We start from the raw sequence: 22,043 nt of genomic DNA on the forward strand, positions 1-22,043 counted from the left end.
CCTTTTGTGCCCTCCAGTTTTCAGGCAACAATAAAAATGTCAAGATAACTCTGGTGAATAATGGTGCAGCTTGATGAGAGTTTTGTTTAGTGGCAGTTTTGACTCATCATAAAGTAGAGCAGTGCTTGCTGCAAAGATCAGGCACCATGCAGATCACAGAACTGTATTTTATGTGGCTAGTTCAGAGGATTACTGCTTTTGTCACAGAGATCCTCGTGTTACTCCAGTTCATAAGTTGCAGTCCTAATATGACACAGAGACCTATGAACTGTCATCAAAGAGAAGAACGCAAACTTCATGGTATAGTTTAGAACGTTATGTTCTTCCCATGTCTTTCATTATCCTAATGTAGATAAAAAGGGTTTCATTTGGGGAGAAATACATTCTTATTAGTAAAGCTAACACCAAGCACTGTGGTACGTTTCATATACTAATTTCTGCTTCTCCAGACCAAACACTCTTAAAATATACTGCCTACTAGTACAGATGACACGTGACTCCTTCCCCTTGGAAACCTCAATATCTTATGTAACATTTCTTATTGATGATTAAAACATGCATGATTCATTGTCTCTGTATAATGTATGTGATGCAAAGTGCTCTGACACCATACACCTGTATGAATCTGCTATAAAGCAAAATGAATATCTGTGAGAGAGGGGCTATAGAGAGATGAGGGGCCTTGTTGGAGGGTAGTAGTGTGGGAATCCGTGGAGAAGGAGGTTGCGGGGGTGCCAAAAAGGACTGTTGCACTGAGCACCACTAGTGCTAAAGCCAGCCCTGTACAGTACAAGCCATTCAAGAGGAATAAGAACATCACTGAGGAGGAGGCAGTCCCTTTAGTGAACTTTGTTGTTTGGTGGTTCTCCATACACACTCAGTGGAGTAGAAAAGGTGGCACTCTGGCAGCAGATGTCAAATTTCGTCAATTCACTGGGGATAGAGACATGCACCAGGACCTAAAATGTTGAAGTTTGAGAAGAGACAGTGGAAGGCGATGTTTCCAAGAGTACAGGTGACAAAGACTTCTCCTGGAAGTGGATTCAGATCCTATGTCTATCTCCCCCCATGATGCACAGATTCTGTCCAGCATGCACACTGACCTGCTATATTGCATGCCTAATCAGGGAAATCGAAATGGTAGAACAGATAGGAGTCTTCTCTTTTCACTACGTTAGAAGTCCCCGATCACATCAAATAATTGTCTTACATTTCACAAATAGGCAAAGATCTTACACATGATACACACACTCAGCTTTACTCTGATCTCATTAAAGTGTAAAAAGATTAAAACTAATCTTCAAACACTCTAACTTTCTTTTAAACAATTTCCACATCAAAATCATTGGTAGCTACAGCTGCAGTAGAGGTGTGCCATATTGCGGAAGGGGGACAACCAGGCTCTGCATCCAAATGCAAGACCACCATCTACACAGGTATGCTACACCCCAATAAATGTCACAACCAAACTCTTGGAAAGCGTATGCATTTATTTGCCATTTCTTAGTACTTTCCTAAATACATCTTCTTAAATATATATTGACACAATATACTCAACACATAATTACATTGCAATCCAATATGCCTCACATGTGCCTTTCCATATCACATTAGTTTTCATTTTGAAGGTTTTGTGGTGTGAGCTCATCCACCACCTGCCGCCGACCTCCTGCTCAGCTGCGATCACATACCTGGGACATGTTACCTTAGAGGATAGAATAAAAGCCAAAGAGGATTTTGGACTTGTCACATCCTACTATGAGGGAAGAGGTGAAAAGGTTTCTTGGAATGGCTGAGTTTTATTCTAGGTTTGTGGCTATATTTGCTAGTCACACTGCTGCCACAAGAAATCTTCTTAGGAAGAGTGTTCACTTTTTGTGGGCTGATGTCTGTCAAAGGGAGTTTGAAGACCTTAAACATGCCTTGTCATCAGTGCAATTTTTGAAGGCTTTCATTTCTGGGTTACCTAACTTGGTAGTGATGGATGCATGAGAAGGGGCTTAGTGCCATTTTGAAACAAAATCAGAAGGGGGAAGAGGTTACCACAGCATGTGCTTCTAGGTCATTGAGTAGAGCTGAGGAACGCTATTCCACGATTAAAAAGGAACACCTTGCTGTTTATTAGGCAATTAAAAAATGTCACCAATTTTTGTGGGGTGTCAAGTTGCTTGTGCAGACTGATCATAAATCTTTGCAGGAAGTTTTTGGTAGGAAGAGTCTGCATTGCATTTCGGATCACATTTGCAAATAGCTGGTGGCACTCCAGGACTTTTAGTTTGTAGTCTTGTACCTGCCAGGGATAGACAATAAGGCCGCTGACTGTCTGTCAAGGTTGGCAGTTGAATTCGGTAACAAGGATGTTGAAGGCGGTACTTGGTGGAAAGATGACACAATCAAAGTTTGTAATATTACATTAGGATGTGTGTCAGAAAGTGATTGGCTACTTGAATTGGAGATGGATGTTGTTTTGAAACTCGTCTATCAATGACCCTAACAGGAGATGACAGCTGGAAAGGAGATGAAAGATTTGTTGGGTTTGTAAAAGTATTTGATGAAGTATCTGAGGTCAACAGTATTTTATTGAGAGGGAGTAGGTTGGTTCTTCCCCTTGGTGTCAGAGAAGATTTAAAACATCTTGACCATGAGGGTCATCAGAGGAATTGTAAGACAAAAGAAAGGATTAGGTGTGTTTCATGTTGGCCTGGGATGCACATAACTATTGAGCGACTGGTGAGGGAGTGTAGTGAGTGCAGGATGAGAGATGAGAGTATGAAAGTAAGACCTTCCCCCATGCTTTACCCGGAGATTCATAAAGAGGTTTGGGAGGAGATTGCATTGGACATTGTTGGACCCGTTAATGTTGAGAATTTTGCCAAATATTTATTGGTGGTTATGGATATGCTGTATAGGTGGCCAGAGGTGAAGATTACTGATGGGATCAATACCATTGCGGTCATCAAGTTCTTAACAGCAATGTATGCAAGAGAAGGCAATCCCAAAACTATGCTTACAGATAGTGGGTTACAGATGACCTTGAAAGAAATGGAAAGGTTTCTGTTGAGTAGGGGCATAACACATAGGAGGTGTGCCCCATATCATCCTGAAACCATTGGTATGGTTGAAAGATTTACTAGAACACTTAAAGAGACCATTCAAATTGCTAAGTATTGTGGCAACAATTAGATTCAAGCTGTAAAAAAGGGTGGAAGAATGTAGGTTTAACCCCACTCCCCCTTACAATCTACAACTGGGGTAAGTCCTCTTGTGTCATTCAAAAAGAGTAAACCCTACACCTCTTTAAGTCCTCCTTGGGTGGGGGCATACTGAAAGTACTCCATGAGTTTTGACAATTTGATGGAGTGGTCTAAGTTGAAGGAATCACATATTCAAACAAAAAGGAAAGAAGATTATGGTCTTCGAAAGGCTGCTAAATCTATGTCCATCAGTATTAGTGCTTTGATAAAGATTAATTAACAGAGAGAGTTTGAGATGTGACTCATTTTCGCACACCATATCAAGTGACAAATGTGTTTTGAGGACCTGGCAGGATGGATGATGGATGGATTTGGAATTTCAACAGAATTGTGGTTGTGAATTGAGGGTATGGAGAGTGTTTTCTCTTTCCTGCTTTTTTGTTTGGTAAGGATGATGATATGTGGATCTGTGACTTTATTGTAGTTCATTTTATACATTATTTACCATATTGTTTAATCCTAATGTTCCATGTAGCTCTTTTTAGTGGTCTGTTTCCATTAGTGTGTTCTGTATGGAAAGTTTATTGTCAAAGGGAAAACAGTGAAAGACTGTTGACTGGGATGTTTCTTGGAAGGCTGTGGCTGGGATTTCTTTTTCCAAATAGATGACTTTTTTCTTTACATCTCATCATACAGTTTCTCTGGAACGCATTACCATTTTCACACACTTCATTTTCAGCATGTCTCAATAACAGGTCTATTGGTTGAAATTGCATGTTTGATGTCTGTGTTCTTATGTCATAAAATACATCCTCCCAATTTGCTACTTCATTTGTAAATATATCTACATGCCTATTTTAACCCACTCTATCTACCTAGATCACCATCACAGACAATCGTTGAATGATATGTCCTTTGTCACAGTAAATAACACTCTCTCACAGTGTGTCAATGCATGCTTCATCTGACACCTTTATCTAGTAGTTGTCTCCCAGTAGAGGACTATGCTAGTGTGTAGATATTGTGTAATAGTAATATATTTCCATACCTTCCTACGTTTTGTTTTGGGATATTTCTTTACTGTCTACATGTCTCTCTCAGCAGCAGCATCAGTTCTACAATGGCCCCAGGTGTCAACATTATAGCCCACACATAAAACAACAGAGATTTGGCCATCTACCCCTCGACAGTCACATACATCTGTGACTGTGCCACATTTCATATTATTTATCTCCTTATCATTCTTGACAAATATATGTCCATTGAGGTATGGCAATAATATAACATATTTATCATTTTTCTTTTTTCGGCATTGATACCCTTTGTGCCATCTACCACTGTTCCCCTCATTCACACAGTCAGAATTCTGAAATGTCTCATTAATTTATTCTCCAGACACTGGAATAGGGAACACATGTCCCCTGTCATCTTCAAAGACACTGATTCAGCAGCTGGCATCTACCCTTTCATCAACAAAGGAAGCAATCATGGCAATAGCAGGTCAAGCACTGTTATACTGCATTTATTTCTCTAAATATTTACCAACTCCATTGTTGAAATATCTAATGTTTTAATTGCTTCTGCTAAAGTGTCACATGTAGCTTAAGGCGAAAGTACAAAATGACTAGTTTTGGCATCGTAAACAATCTTTAATGTCTAAATTACAGTTTACATTGCACTTCTTATGCAGCTCCTGGTGACCAAGAGCCTGGTGATAATGCCATACAATCCACAAGGAGAGGACAGAGTTCAGTCCATGGAATTTTTTTTGTCTTCTTACAACTCTCAGGAGCCTCCATTTCTAAAGAAAAAGAGAAGCGTGTTGAGCCTATCCTGGATAACATTTCTGAAAAGACGTCATGGGTGGTCAATTGCCTTCCTCCGTCATCTCCTGTGGGTTTCACGTTCCCAGTCAACAGCTAAAAAGCCATGGATGCTCATCCTGACTAAGCAGGACACACCTCTAACAACACCTCAGGCTACAGGTACCTGGGTTGATTCCTCATCTCCACTTTCTGATCTTCTCTTTATTTTTGGAGAAAGAGGCAACCCTTGGTCTGATTTCTGTAACCACCTAGACCTCAGCACTCTAAATGATGGATAACCTACAGGGAATTTTCAGATGGTCAAGCATTTCTCTGGTGGTGGTATGTGGAAGATGGCATGGGCTAATCCTCTCTGCTGGGAGAATCATTTATACAACAGCAATTCTCTGTGGGAGGGGGACTACTTGTCAAATGTGGCAGTCTTAAATAGCATGTCTACACACCTAGAACAGCTGTCAAGGAGGATGAATAGACAGACCTGTGTGATGGTTAATGTACAAAGAAAGATGTCTTCAGCACATGGTGAGGCTGTCCCGGGAACATCTTTGGATGCTGAAGAAGAAGACGCAGGGGGGCATGCTTTGGCCATTTAGATGATCTAGGCCCTCTCAAACAGGGGGCGTTTCAAGCCGTCAAGAGCCTCAGTTAACTGGGGAGTAACACCATCCTGCAATGTCCACCCGACCCAAAAACCCTACCAATGACCACCTGCACCACACATAAACCCATACAAACCCATGTACTACTATAACACAGCAAGATCCTCAATCCAGAGTGGGCCCAGTATTGTGTAGGTACTGATGGCAATGCATATAGAAAAATGACTCTGTAAACATTTTAAATCAACATCATTTGTACCTCCTTTTCACCTGTGTCTTCTCATGTGTGCCACTGCACACAGATGTTTATGTATGAATAGTGTAACACATTATATTAGAGACCTTTGATCATTTGACATTAACCATTACAGCCACATGTCGACATACATCTACAAGCATGGCGACATCTACACTCACTCAAGTTCTTTAGTCGCTAGAATATATATAAAATATATATATATAGTGGTGCATGATTTTTGGGTATATGTTAACCATCCTTGCAATGGCGAAAGAGCAAAAGCAGTGTTTGCCTGCAGAGAAGATTCAAGTTAAAGAGACGTGGGAAACACTTAAAAAATCACATTAATAATGACTGATTGACCAATCTATTGAAATTGTTCAACATATCCACACAAGACAATAGTCACTTTGTCCAAAAATAGTCCAAAGCATAGTTCCAAAGAAGTAAAGTGAAAATCCAAACTACAATGTCAAAGTTAAACTCAAATATATGTGCACCCTCCAATACAGATGGTGTTGGACCTAGCACTTTCTGTAGAGTCATCCCCAAACGTTTGCCTTTTCCTTGACTTTTTTGCTGAATTCATTTTTGTTGGCCTTAGGACTGCCAACCAGTGCTAATGTGCTCATGCTCTCTTCTTAAAACATGGTAAAATTGACATACCAAATTGGCATATTTAATTTACTCATAAGTCCCTAATAAAGTGCACTACATGTGCTCATGGCCTGTTTGATAAATGCTGCTAGTGTGCTTGCAGCCTCAGATAGTGCCACCCACTTACGTAACCTAACAAGTGTATCCAATAGGCTACCACGGGTTGAGGTAAATCGTTTGGGTCTTACTAAAGCAGTTTAGCCCTTACATTCGCTTTTGTAATTTTTCTCAGAGTGCACACAATTCATAGGACAAGCAATGTTGATTTATTGATGGTGTATGCATGCCTATTAAATGGACATGCCATGTTGATACCTTCAAAGCATATATTGTTTATGCATGACATTTTGTGTGTGTTACTTTTGGCAAAGGAATATGTTTCACACTGTTTATCAAGTTTGGTGTGAATTAATTAACTATGCCTCTATGTGTAATGTGAATTGCACAACATTACGTCACTCATTTTAAAAATAGAGCTATCTGGCAATGGTGACCTGAAAATATTTGAACAAAATACAGATCCATTTTCAATATAAATCTCCTGTGGGCCAAAATAATAACAACTTTAAAGCTTTGGAACGATACATTTTAAGAAGTTAACAACTACTTACATTATTAGACATTTCACAGGGCAACACATAATACAACAATGATATAAAAGAGAACTTAAACATGAGACATTACACTATAAAACTTGCAATCCACAGAGATAATAGTTTTTTCATATGTTTGGAGGCACATAGGTCTTTATCTGAGCAAGCTGTTCTGAGCACCCTCCTGTTTATGAATGGGGCTGGGAGGATACACTCAGGATATCCTTCAGTCAGTGGTGGCACTGGTCATCCTCACAGCGTTTAACGCACTGCCTTTATGATTGTGAACATTCACGGCACTGCAAAGCAAGGAGATCTTTTGTCATATTTCAATCAGTGCTACATTGCTCAGATGTGATTCTATTTCCCTGCAGAACTGAGGAGATTTTTGGGGAAGCCTTCCCCAGTAACCTTGGATTTCTCCTTTGTAGGAGGCTGGCCTGGTGTGTGGTGGGTACCTAAGGTACTCACACCTTATACGAGGTCCAGGTATCCTTTATTAGTGTAGTGTAGTCAGTCCCTAAAAGCCAGGCTCTCTAGAGGTAGCTGTGGATGAGCAGCAAAGGTTTATCTAGGAGACACGCAAAGCTCATGCAATACCACTGTAGTCACATTTAGTATTTACACACATGAACGAAAATAGTCAGTGTTACAAAAATAAAGGTAATTTATTTTGGTGACACAAATACCAAAAATACCATACAGGCTATACTCCCTCAGGAGGTAAGTAATACACAAATTATATACACTGGGATGCAGAAATAGGCATAAAAACAGTTAAAACAAACCGTGCAATTAGTGAAAATCACAGTAGAGAGAGATAGCCCTAGGGGGAGCACAAACCATATACTAAAAAAAAGGAAAAATGGAATGCAAGTTGCTCCCCCACCTAGGTAAGTGGAGTATGTAGAGGGGAGCTGGGAGTACTAGGAAAGCCCAAAGGTAAGTACAACAACCCACCCCAGTGATCAGGAAAGCAGGAGTAAATCACTGTAAATTCCCCAGAACACCCACTTTGAAGAAAATAAGAATAATGCAAAACCTAGAAGAGACTGCAAGACACTAACAGTGGATTCCTGGACAAGAGGACCTGTGGAAGAAGGGGACCAAGTCCAAGAAGCACAGCAGAGTTCAGGAAGGGCAGAAGCCACTACCCACCAGATTGAAAATGCAAGAGGTGAGTCGGTGATAAAGAAGGAGAGTTAGTACTGCACTCAAGAAGATGAAGTCAAATTCCTGGAGGATACAGGTGACGTCCCATGCTGGAAGGAGGATTGCAGTCGGGTTTGCGTCTTCGTATTCCGCCAACAAGCCTTGGCACACGCAAAACTCACAGTTAGAAAAAGGTGGATCTGCCAGAGACCAGGAAGGACCATGTGGACTCTACCCAGGAGGAGGAGTCAGAGGGGGCCCTCACATAGATCCCAGAGAAGCCTATACAGCACCCACAGGAGTCCCACAGGATTGGGACACAACAGCAGAGAAGAGGTCCAACAGCACTACACAAAAGGCTCCCACTTCACCAGAGATCCCCCCAGGGAGCTGTGCCTCGCAGAATGGAGTGCTGAGGGCTGGAGCTTCAGGATGTCTGAAGATCTCATTGAAAAGATGCCAACAAGCCTTGGCAGCAGCAAAGATCGCAGAGAACGGGGGTACTATCCTGCGTGGGCAGGCATAGGCTTACCCCCACCCTAGTTGGACAGCTGGAAGAGAGGACCATCGGGACCATGTCAGTCCACCACCCTTGATGCATGATCCATGCAGCTCAGCAGCAGAGGGGATCCACGCAGCCAGTTATTTTTGCAGTTGGTGCCTGCAGAAGCAGGGGAGTGACTCCTTCACCCCAAGGGAGCTTCCTTCTTTCTTCTGATGCAGGCTGAAGATGGGCTGTCCTCAGAGGATGCATGACTGGGGAAATGTTGCAGTTGCTGGAAGGAGCCATGGATACAATGTTGCAGGAGGTGTCTTGCTTCTGTGTTCCAGCTTTTCGGGTCCTGGAGGGTCCAGATGCAGTGTCATCAGTCAGAAGTTGAACTGGAGGGTGCAGAGGATTCCTGCTGGAGTGCAGAGGATTCCTGCTGGAGTCTTACAATCCAAATCTGAGAGACCCTAAATAGCCCTTAGGGGGGATTGGTCACCTAGCTGGGTGACCACCTATCAGGAGGGGCCTCTGACGTCACCTGCTGGCACCCACCACTCAGATGCTCTCAGAGTTCCCTGCCAACCTTGAATCCAAGATGGCAAAACCCAGAGACCCTCTGGAGGAGCTCTGAGCACAACTCATGAGGTGGTGATGGACAGGGAGAGGTCACTCCCCTTTCCTTTGTCCAGTTTCACACCAGAGCAGGGACTGGGGTCTCTGAACTGGTATAGACTGGTTTATGAAAGGAGGGCACCAAATGTACCCTTCAAAGCATTGCCAGTGGCCTGGGGAGGCTACCCCTCCCAAGCCTGTAACACCTATTTACAAAGGGAGAGGGTGTAACACCTCTCTCCCAAAGGAAATCCTTTGTTCTGCCTTCCTGGACTTGAGTTTCTCAAGCAACAGGCAGGCAGAAACCTTTCTGGGAGGTGGCAGCAGCTTGGGCTCCCTGGAAAGCCTCTGAAGGCTGTAATGGCAATACTCCTATAAGGAGCCCCCAGAGTGCATGGACTCATACAACCAATGCCCGCAAAAGCATCGAGGTATGATTACAACATGTTTAATACCAAACACGCCTATGTTCAGAGTTACCATTATGTAGCTGGACGTAGGCATTGACCTATGTCCAGTACATGCGTAAAGTGGCGTCCCCGCAATCACGAAGTCTGGGAAAATGGTCTTGGAGTTCGTGGGGGCACCTCTGTTAGCGCAGAGGTGCCCTCATACACAGGTACTTTGCACCCTGCCCTCTGGGCTGGAAGGCCTGTCATAGGGGTGACTTATAAGTGACCTGGTGCAGTGAAAAGTGGTCAGTGAAAGGGTGCTTGTTCTTTTTCATGCAGGCCGCAATGGCAGTCCTGCAGAACCCTTTGCTTGGGCTCCCTATGGGTGGCAAAATATATGCTGCAGCCCATAGGGATCCCCTGGAACCCCAATGCCCTGGGTACCTAGGTACCATATACTAGGGACTTATAATGGGTCACAAGTGTCCCAGTTGTGAGGTGAAGTACAGAGTTTTGGGAGAGTGAGCATAATCACTGGGGCCCTGGTTAGCAGGATCCCAGTGAACACAGTCAAACACACTGACATCAGGCAGAAAAGGGGGTAACCATGCCAAGAAAGAGGGTACTTTCCTACATCCTTGGTGAAGCTTTGGGCCTTCTCTTCACTATCCTTCACCATTTGGAAGTGGTTTCCAGTGCACAAAGAGCAGTACAATGTACGTGGATCATGTGGTGGGCATGTAGTGGTCCTTGGAATCCTCAGGAATGTCCTACTTGCTGTTAGTGTATGTTACATCTAGTATGTTGTGGTTGGAGAAAAGCCCACTATATAGTACATATGAGATTTTTTATGGCACCTGGCAACAAAATGGATTCTCATTTTTTTTAAAGAAATGTGTATATTAAGATGTGTGGTGGTATTCATACATGTGCTACATGGCATTTTCTCTACAATACATGTGGAACATATCACATGAGTGAAAATTGTAAGCATGGGTGAATTATGGATGCGTGGTATAGATTCATATTGCTTAAAGAAGTGCATGTTTGTATCTTCGAATAGAATTTGTGGATAGTCTTCTAATCCACCATTAATTGTTGATTCTACACAGTTATACCAATCAGCAACCAAAGTAAAGCTTTGGTGAATTGTGAGGCAATTAGTCAGCGACGCACTTCCAGATCTTAGCCCAGTTTATCAAACATTCAAGCAAAGCAATGCAGCAAGACACCTTACTGTGCTGCAAGAAAGGGAGAGGGCAGGAATGCACCATAATTAGCACTATATGGTGCATTCCCTTCCTCTCTCTGGGCTTGTGCACAAATTGCTGCAGAATGCAGCACACATAAAAAGAGGAAAAAACAAAAACATATTTCACCTCGTTATACCTCTGCGAGGGAAGGAGTAGCATTTTGATGCATTCCCAGGTGTGTCACTCATAGTAATTCTAGGGAATGCACCAAAATCCATGATTGGATGTGTGGGAACACCATGCTCCACCCATGGAACGCCTCTGGTGCAGAGTAACGCAAGGCAGACACATCTTAGGTGAAGCCTCTGTAATTGTTAGATAGCAAACCCAGTTTTTACCGAGGTATGTGGGGATCAAATCAAGTAAATTATTTTATCTGGTAATTTGATAAGTAAATATGGGGCAGCTGGGGAAATTTACAGTTGTATGTACAAGTGAGGTTAGATGTAGATTGCTCTAAAGTGGAGTAATATGGTAACTCTTATATGAGAGCTTACTCGACGTGGGTACCATGGGTGTGGATAGAAGCAAAATGATTGTTGGTCAGAGTGGTGTAGGTGGTTGGGTCAACTAGATGTATTCTTGATTGATTGTTTAGCTTGACTTTTAAAATGTCCAGTTTTCTATTGGGATAGGGTGTGGATTTGTGACAGAGTCCAGAGTGAAGCAGTTAAGGAGAATTTGGTAGTACCAGTGTTAAACCCTACGGACGAACTTGAGGGTGCCAACTCTGTTGTCTGCCAGCATCAGTTAGGGTTTCTGACCAGTTCTGTACCTCTTTGTGGGGGTGACAGGTAATGGGAGGTCAGATATTCGATGGCCGGTTTTTGGGAATGATTATGTCAAAGCGATGCATTGATACTTTTGAAAAGATGCATTGTAGTACACTTTTAGTGATGTATGCATGCATATTTGGAATAAATAATGTGCCATTAAGTACAAAACATATGCAAATTTTATTATGATAAAATGACCCTGAATGGGACAAGGGAGGAAGTATGTATGCAGTTAAGTGAATAGTCAGGAGTCCTGGGAAGTATTCATTTGGTTGACATTTTTCTATTCAAAGTTATTTGGGCATTCTGATGACAGCACCGTATTTCACCCTGCTCGTCCCACTACCTTCAGACACTAAAGGCAATGGATAACACATCTTTGCAGCACAAATTGATGCTGCTAAGAAGCGCCTCTACAATCCCGTTGCTTTTGCACATTTTAATTTCTTTTAAATCCCCTTTTCGCTTAGTACTTGCTGGGGTCCAGGCTTCACCTTATCTTTAATGTCGTCGTTTTCTTATGTTTCTCGAGTAGGTTATAAACTTCAACTTGATATTATAATGCCTTCCCTTATAGAATAATTAAACTTAAATTATATAGTTTAAAAGCAGGGATTTGTCTGCTGCTGGAATTAGTCTAGCAAATTTAAAGATGAGTGGAGGACAGGACTGATGCCACAAAGGATGGGACCGCTGTTCTGTGGGCAAGGTCTACTAAACATAGCGCAAAGCACACGACATCAGTCTCCTTTCCAAAGGAATGCCACAATGGCACTGATAGCCTCATTAACAGTTTAGCAGAGTCGGGGCGTGGCTAGCTGGGGCAAGATGGCAGTTATGGTTTGAGAATGCTCCGGCTAGTGACCGACAATCCGATACCATCTGCTGGGCCCTGTGCTGCGGCTGCCCTGACAAGAGAGGACCATTCATGGGAGGTAAGGCAGGCAACATCACCCAGGTGGCTTCCTGTTCCGTAAAGTGTCCTGGGAAGCTGCCATTACTCCCTGTGCTCATCCACGACTGCAAAGCCTGTACGCTGGCTGGCCGGCAGCACGGGGTGGGAGCAGCCTAGCTGTGCAGCAGAACCTGCGGCGGGCACCCAAGCAGCTTCATGGCTGCCTCTTTGGTCTCCAGTGGTGGCTTGGGAGCCACAAGACCAGAGACGATTCGGGTCCTGATTGGTAGATGGAGTCAGTAACCCCGTTGGAGCCTAGGTGAATTGTGATCGGGAAATAATTCAGTGACAGCTGTTTTAGTGTAAAAGGTCATTTATTAGGACAGGGTTGCATAAGCAACATAACCATTCACTATTAAACATAACCGTAACTTTAATAACGCCCTCCCTTTAACATCTCCTTGCTCATCCTTCCCATTCAAACCCTTATTTTGTCTCCATTCCCCTACGCACTCCCCTTTTCCTTTCATGCCCCATTTGGTTCGTGCGTACCCCCACTCAGAGCCTTCACCTGCTTGTTTATTCCCTGGAAGGGTGGCCAAGCCCACATCTGACTCACCACCCTCCCCCATCTACTGCCCTCTCACTCCTGCAACCTGCCCTAACTGATGACTGCCCTCCCCATCTTGATACTCGCGTCTAACTTCCATCCTTCCAATCTCCCTTCTAATTGCCGGGTGGGTGGGAGGCCAAACTAACCACGCGATGGGCAGCGCGGAAAGAGGCCGGTCCCTCCACCCCCAACCCCTTTTATTCCCATCCCTTAAGCCCACCCCCCACTTAGCTTTCTTCCAATCCCTGTCCCGCGCCGTCACTTCCTTCCCGAAATGGCCTGCGGGAAGACTGGAGCGTTGCTCCTGCTTCCCGCGGGCCCCTCCATCTGGAAATAATTCAGTGACAGCTGTTTTAGTGTAAAAGGTCATTTATTAGGACAGGGTTGCATAAGCAACATAACCATTCACTTTTAAACGTAACCTTAACTTTAATAACACCCTCCCTTTAACATCTCCTCGCTCATCCTTCCCATTCAAACCCTTATTTCGTTTCCATTCCCCTACGCACTCCCCTTTTCCTTTCATGCCCCATTTGGTTTGTGTGTACCCCCACTCAGAGCCTTCACCTGCTTGTTTATTCCCTGGAAGGGTGGCCAAGCCCGCATCTGACTCACCACCCTCCCCCATCTACTGCCAACCAGCACAAACTTATTTGGCATTTTGCTGCCCCCCCCCACCCACAAGGCCACGCTACTGCAGCCAGAATTTCTCATCTCTTGTTTGTAATCCACAAGTTCTCTCCCCACAACTCCTCAACCAGCAGCCTCAGATCTGTCAGATAATGTGCATTTCCCAGTGTGGACAGGTGAAAACCATCGTCTCTGAATAGTGCTACCTCCTGCTCTGTAATGTTCTCATGTTTCAGTATTTTTATCCCTTGGGCCCAGCAAAAAACCCTCATTGCTCTGTTAAGTTTCCTTCGAGTCCGCTCCGTGGCTCCATACTTAACTGCCCTTCTCCACACTCTACGGGGAACAAATTCTGTCCACACCAAGCATGTACCATGCAGTTTTTGCTTGAGAATCTCCAAGTCTCTCTGCATGTGCTGCAGTAGCGTGAGTCTTGTTAATTTCACCAGATCATTCTCTCCCAAATGGATGGTTAACAAATCCGGACATCCCCAGTTCAATAAGTTAGCAGTGATGAAAGGAAGCAGGTTACCCCACTGCATGCTGCTCTTTCCCCACCATAGCACCTCGTGCCACCTGCTGGATAGTCCCAGGGCCCGACCATATATCTGTTTCTCCGTGAACTTCACTGCCCAGTGGACAAATGAATGGCCGACCAGCCATGTAACCGTCTTGCCCTGCGATGGACCAAACGCATCTCCTGCAATGGAAAAATAACTGTAACATGTGTTTTAAATATCACCCCCCCCGTCCAAGAAAAAACCCTGCAGCTGTCCCTCCTCACATCTCAGGGTCTAACGTATCATTCACAACAGCTTGATCTCCAGCGGCCTATCACCCTGATCTTTGCCCAGTCCCAACCCAAATGCGCCGCAGCAGTAGCTGCCCCAATCCTAAACGAATGCGTGCCAAAATCCATGGCCTGGCGGCCCACACGTCCCAATGCCATCCTCAATACGGGCAAAAGCTGAAAACTGGTGAGCTTGGACCCTGATCTGTGCACAAAAACCCCGGCCTCCCTGTTCGACATACATGAGGCTTGAAACTTGCTCCATTCCATAACTGGGCAGGCCAACATGTTGCCCCCTTTCTCTAACCATACCCACTTTCCCTTGCCTAGCTGGTCGGTTTTCGATCGTCTAAGCCAGATCCCCAATTGATCGCCGTGCACGCACACCTCCCTGTAGCGTATTCCGACCGCTGCCCCGACACCCAACAACTCTGACACTCCAAAAGCTCCAAAAAACATCCACACCATGCATAAGCGGAAAAGTGCTAGCTCATATTCGCCTGCGCAACATACCGGCAGAACGTGTAACAACTCCAGTAACAAATCAAAATCGATGGGTTCCCCGGCCGCTCTACCCTCTACCGCTCTGATTCTGCCCCAACCTTTTAACATTCTTCCCAAAAGATCGTGTCTTGCGGGATCGTGATCAAAAAACAATTTCCCATAAAACGATACACCTGCCAATTTTCCCCGATAGTAGCTGCTGATAAACCTTTCTGAATCATGCACAGCACGAAGCGCAACGCCCGATGCTCTAGCTGCTTATCACTCTGTCCCCAAAAATTTCCTCAAACCGCTCAAAAGACTGAAAATCCAACCAGGCCAGCCGGTAACTTCGCCGAGTGGATTCCGCTAAAGACATCTCCACCAGATCTGTGATCATAATGCCCCGCATTCCCAAATGTCTGCCGGGACCGATGTCTTGGTCTGTTCTGCTCCTGGCGCCAGGTTGCGGAAACGCTGCCACTGTGAACGAGACAGGGAATCCGCAATCTCGTTGAAAACTCCCAGTTTATCGACAGCTTTAAAGATCACATTCAGAGATAAGCACTGCAACATAAATCGGCGCAACAAGTGCAAAACCCTCAAATCCCTCGCCTTCTGTCTGTTCACCAGCTCCACCACAGCCATGTTGTCGATTCTGAATAAGACTGTCCTATTTGCTAACTCATGTCCCCATACTGCCATGGCCACCAGAAGGGGAAGAAGGGGAAAAAATTCCAGAAAAGCAATACTCCTCCCTTGATGTAACCAAAGTGTTGGCCACGCCTCTGCACACCATCTGCCATCCCAGAAGATCCCAAAACCATGTGCTCCCGCCGCATCCGAAAATATCTGCACCTGCCATACTGTCTCTTCCTCACAGAACCACATGGATACCCCATTGAATTGTTTCAGAAATGTTTCCCACACCCTAACATCTTCTATGAGTCCCAGTGACACTCTTAATCTGTGGTGTGGCAAAACTGCGCCTGACATGGACAACCCTAATCGCCTGCAAAAAGTCCTCCCCCCCGACTGCCCTGCAACCAAAATTAAGGTACCCCAACAGCTTCTGTGCTGTTCGCAGATCAATTTTTCGTGCCTCCTTCACCATGACCAAGAAAACCAGCATCTCCTTTACTTTCTGTGCTGGCAATCTGTCCGTCATTGTCCTGGAGTCTAACTCGATACCCAGAAAGGTGAGAACCTATGAGGAGCCTTCGGTCTTTTCGGGTGCCAACGGCACTCCCATCTGATGTGCCATGTCCTGAAAATTTTTCAGAGCCTTCCGGCACTCCCCCGAATCCTTCCTTCCTACAAAGAGGAAATCATCCAAGTAATGGGTCACCGCATAATGCCCACTGCTCTTGACAAAGCCCCACTGCCTGAAGGTGCTAAAGGCTTCGAACAAGGCACATGAAATCGCGCAACCCATGGGCAGGACCCTGTCCACATAGATTGCTCCTTCAAACTGCATCCCCAGCAAATCAAAGTCCCCTGGGTGTATCGGCAATAGCCTGAAAGCTGATTGTATATCGCATTTTGCCAATTCTGCCCCATCGCCACATACCCTGACCAATCTAATAGCATCGTCCACCGATGCATACACCACTCTGGTGTCCTCCACTGCAATGAAATCGTTAACAGATGTGCCCTCCGGCCATGAGAGGTGATGGATCAACCTGAACTCCCCCGGGGCCTTCTTCGGCACGACTCCCAATGGGGAGATTATCAAATTCTGACTCGGCCACTCATAAAATGGGCCCGCAATTCTGCCGAATGACAATTCTTTGTCCAGCTTTTTCTTTACCACCTGTGGTAGTTCCTTCACAGACCACAAATTGTCTGCCCAGCGCCTCCCCCGTGGGCCTTGATAGCTGACCCTGAAACCTTCCTGAAAACCTTCTGCTAATTTAAACGCAGCTGCCCTATCCGGGTATATACGCAGCCAGATAAGATAAAGATAAAGTCTAACCTAACTGGCGTAGGCCTCCTTTGGAGCAGGAGCGCCCTGTGTCCCTCTGCCTTTTGTAGCCCTCCATTGCTCGGAGGGACTGGAAAGTGAAAAGCATTGTGTGACCGGGTGACGGCCCCGCACTTGGAGCAGACATGTTTAAATTTACAAGGATGTCTGGAGCAGAAACCCTTGTTGAAATTCCAGCACGCTCCTGTTGTGCTAGGTGATGTTCTTTGCCCCACGCCCGCCCCCCCCCCCCCGGGCGGGACGTGCCTGAAACGGCTTATAAACCACTGGCAAACTACTGGCCGGATGTGTCGATGCTGTGGATTGTGATGATGCCATCCACTGCATCCATAATTCTGGGTCTACACCCCCCATGGCTTATCTGGGTTAATGCTCACTCGAGCTCTGAACTCCTCATCGTAACTCAGCCAGGCAAAAACCCCAAAATGCATTTGCGCTTTCCTAATGATGTTCATGTATTTAAATAGCGCTATAGACCTGCCAGGGTATTTCTCGCAATAAATGCTTGCAAAAATAAAAAACGCTGATGTCCAATTATCCACATTAATTGGCACCCTCGGCCTACGGGCCAACTCCCACTCCTCTTCCTTAGACCCTTCTTTGGCTTGTATGTCCCTATGTAAGAGTTTAAAAACGTCTACATACTCATGTCTCCATATTCAGGCCTTTGTTTTTTCCGCTACGTGTGAGCCCAATGGCATAGCCAGACCCATATAGGGTAGCCTCTTCTTGTGTTCTCCCCCTTCCTTCTCTTCTGTGCCTGACTTCTCTCCTGTTGCCTTGTCCCTGCCCTCGCCCCCAGTCGTAGCTCTGCCTTGCAGCTCTGTGCTTTTTTCCCCGCCCTGCTTATCATTAGCTGGTAATGGGTCAAGTATCGAACGTCCCCTACCCCAATGGACTTGCAAATTGGAGCGTCATCCCCTTTAGCGCCTTTTACCCCAAACTGACCACCACTGCCCTTTACCTCTTCCTTGTGTAGCCACAGGCCGTGAAACCTTCCGGGCCCCTCGGCCACGTGCTTGGTATTGCCTCCTTTCATGCGGACCACCGCTGTTGTTCCGCTCCTGAAAAATAGAAGCGGAGAGACGGGTTGCACCGATCCTGCGTCCTCTTCCCATCCCCCTTGTGCTGTGTACCTCTGTCTCCCTGATCTCCCCCTCTTCCCATTCTTCCAGTTCCTCTTCATAGTCAAGTTCCAGCACATCGTCCTCGCACATATCCATCTGTTTTTCAACACTCCCACTCATCATCATGTAATTAGTAGAGATATCATTGTGACCCTCATGGCGTCCGCCATCTCTGTGTTGTCCCCGATCCTGCGGAGTAGAGAAGGCCGCCGGAGACCCCTCTAGCGCTTCTGACCAACGTACCGGGGCCGTGTTGCGCCCCGTTGGTATTGCCTTCTTTCTGCCAACCTCTTGCATTGGCATTGACCTCCCGCGCCCAGCATGGCCGTATGCGCCACTGGCTCCCATTGCGCTACCTAAACCACTATCCACCCCGACTTCCTGACCCCTGCCGCTCGGGACCCATACCCAGCTGCCCCTTCCGACATCTTGCGGCACGGTTCCTATGTTGCCTGTACTGTCTGCTGGCCTCTTCAGCTGCCGGCCGTATGGCACGGACATGTCCCGCTCCATGCACAACTGTGCCCACCTGTCCTCTGTCTCTGCCACTATACGGTGTTGTTCCCTGATCCTGGCCTCCAGGTCCCATGCCTCGCCTGAATCTAGCCTGCCTGTCCAGGGGCCTGGGGTCACACCCTCCCCGCCCACCCCTCGGACATCTTTGGGCTGCCCCTTAATGGGCTTGCCCTTGCCCTGCCCACCCGTTTGTCTGGGCCCTTTGCCTTTCTTTTTTGTATTATTGTTGGCCCCAGCCGTGTTGGCCCCGACTTTGGGTAGGGACAGGTCCATGGGCGTAGTCTCTATGATGGTGGCGGGGAGTTCCTGAACTAACGTTTCTTGTGCGGGACTGGCGCTGTACCATCGTCAGAGGGGCCTGGCTCAACCGCGGGGCCCTCCCCGTCTTCCAATTGGCTGGTGGGGGAGGTTGCGCCAAGCGCCCGTCCCACCGCCGCTTTTTTGGGCTTTTTGGCCCTCTCTGGGGATGTGCATGCTGCTACCGCCGCTGCTACTCAGCTGGACGCGGCGCGCACCGGTCGTACCATCCCCACCCAGGCCTGTTCCAGGACCCCATGCCTGAGGAGGTCAGCCCATCCCGCCTCGCCAAGGATGCGGAGCGCAGCTTGTACCGCCTCCGCGTCGTGGCTGGTTGCCATGGCGCCAGGGCGGAGGTTCCTTCTAGCCTCGCCTGTCTAGCCCCACCTGCTGCGGGCCGCCAAAGATGTGTGAAGGAAGACTACGCGGGCCTGGCGGACCCTGACGCCTCCCTAGGGGCTTGACAAGGTGCCTGACCAGAGAGGGTCCTGATGGGGGGCTAACTTTTTTTTAATTTTATTTTATAACTGTCCCCACTGCCCAAGGTTGTGCAGCTTTTTTTTTTTTTTTTTGGGGGGGTGGGGGGCCTGTTCTGTCCTGACCTTAAGTCACTAATTAGGCCCTACCGGCTGGTGACGTGGGCCCCACACACAGTAATGTGTTGGCTCCTCCACCTGGATGCCTGCATTAACACGCCCTGTCCTATAGCATATATATATATATATATATATATATATTTTTTTTTTTTTTTTTTTTAATATCTTGGGCCCCCGCGGTCGGGGCCTGCACAATCTGGCCCGCTGCTATGTATTTGATGCTAGGCCTCCAAGAGGCCTGCTGGCGGGGCCCCCAGCGGGCCGCGGTGGCTTAACCCAGCCACCTGATGCTGCGGCCGCGGAGCCGCGAGTGCGGCCCGGCGCTGAAAAAGACACGTGGTCCAAAAAACGGAGGGGAGCGGACGCTCGCAAAGAGGTATTGCCGCCCCCTGAAAATATGAGGGGCCGCGCGGGAAGGAAAAGCGTGCCCCGACACCAGCTGCCAAAGAAGAAAAACAGAAGCAACCTGCCCTCCGTCCCCGCCCCCAGGCCCCACACTACCTGACAATCCCGAAGAAAATTCCCCAGGGACCGGCCAAACTAACCACGCGATGGGCAGCGCGGAAAGAGGCCGGTCCCTCCACCCCCAACTCCTTTTATTCCCACCCCTTAAACCCACCCCCACTTACCTTTCTTCCAATCCCTGTCCCGCGCCGTCACTTCCTTCCCGAAATGGCCCGCGGGAAGACTGGAGCGTTGCTCCAGCTTCCCGCGGGCCCCTCCATTGCAGCCTACACCACGCGCTTCCTGTGATCTCTGGGTTGCTGATGCTGCTCCCTGTGTGGGGGGCCTTTGCATTCTCTACTAATGCTGGCTGCACAGGGAGCATCACAACCAGTACGGTGCCCTGGCTGCTGCTATAGGCTTGGAGTGACAACACTAGACAGCATCCCCCAATGCCCCGAGGCCTGATCTGCAGACGAAGATGGTGGGGACGTACAACAGGGCCTGGGCAATGAAGCATCACGCTTATAATTTAGCAGACACAGATGCCCTTGAGTGGGTCTCCCCACCTTCTTAATGATGATTTCAAGAGAAGCTGCCTAAATATGCTTTGAGAGTGCTACACCTTTTGCCCCTGCACAGGCATATTGATTCTGAGCACTGGCGCAATAGATTCACCCATTACAAGAGCTCCGTCTGTGCCGCCGAGCGCCCATGGTGCAGTAGTGAACACTGAAACGCCTGGTCAACCTGGATAGTGGCCCACACTGAACGGCTGTTGTGGAGTTCGTTGCTCATCACTGAGACCCCGAAAGAGACTCTTCCCGTCCCCTCTACCTGAACAATCTTTATGCCTGGAGTGCCACTCTGCTTATGGAACTCATCAGCTCGGAGAGAGCTATAGCCCTGGCACACCGGTTGAGCGGGATGAAATGAGTATCATTACTGTGGGCATTGGGTTGCTACCTTTTGATTCTATCCCCCCGACTGGGCTGACTGCCCCAGTGGGGGCCTGAACAGGGCCCAGACTGCTTGTGCCCCCCTCCCTCCTGCTGGGTTCGAGGGGTGTGGTGTTTCCCATCTACAAAGATGTGCTAAAACCAATGGGAGGCCCCAACCAAGTCTCTTGATTGAAATGACCTGCAGACGACGCTGCCTTCCACAGCATGGAGTTTGCCGCCTCAGAGCACCCAGGTCATGGGGGGGACTCATTGAGACATACTGATGAATCGAGCCCTCACCTGCCTGGACTGCACTTACTGCCCCACCACAAATTCTAATAGTGGAGGCTGGGGGATAGGCGGGTCCGAGGCAGCAACAGTTCATTAAAGCAAGCTGCTTTCCCTCTAGGAGTCCACTACCCTGGAACCGCTGCTGCTTCTCAGGCACTAGCCAGTGTACCATGTCCAAAGATGGGGCAATGAGGGGGAGGGGGCCTTCAACTGGTGTGGTGTCGGGATGTGAGAGCCACTGGCTGGTTTGAGCAAACAACACTACCAGAAGAATCACTCACAACCCTGGCGGGCATAAAGCTGGATAAAATTCTTGCAGCTGTTGCTTGCCAAAACCAGGCAAGATCTATGCAACAGGGTTGATGCGGTGGCCATTGAAGTGGGACTACTGTGAGATGACCAGAAAAAATTCACTGCCCACATCACGCACACAGAAAGCTCACTGGATGAACTCCGGCCCACAGTATACGATCTAGAAGGGCAGCTGTGGTTCTTCATGGCAAGGTACAGGAGCTGGAGAAGAGGTTGAAAGACTCCAAAGGGCTGTCGCGCTGTAACAATCTTCGCAGTGTGGGCGGGGTCGAAAGGGGCAGAAGGCTCAGACCCGGTGCAATTCTTTGAGATCGGACTGGCACAAGCAGGGCACCCGTGAAG

This window comes from Pleurodeles waltl, chromosome 8 (assembly GCF_031143425.1).
Source record: "Pleurodeles waltl isolate 20211129_DDA chromosome 8, aPleWal1.hap1.20221129, whole genome shotgun sequence".
Taxonomy (NCBI): Eukaryota; Metazoa; Chordata; class Amphibia; order Caudata; family Salamandridae; genus Pleurodeles; species Pleurodeles waltl.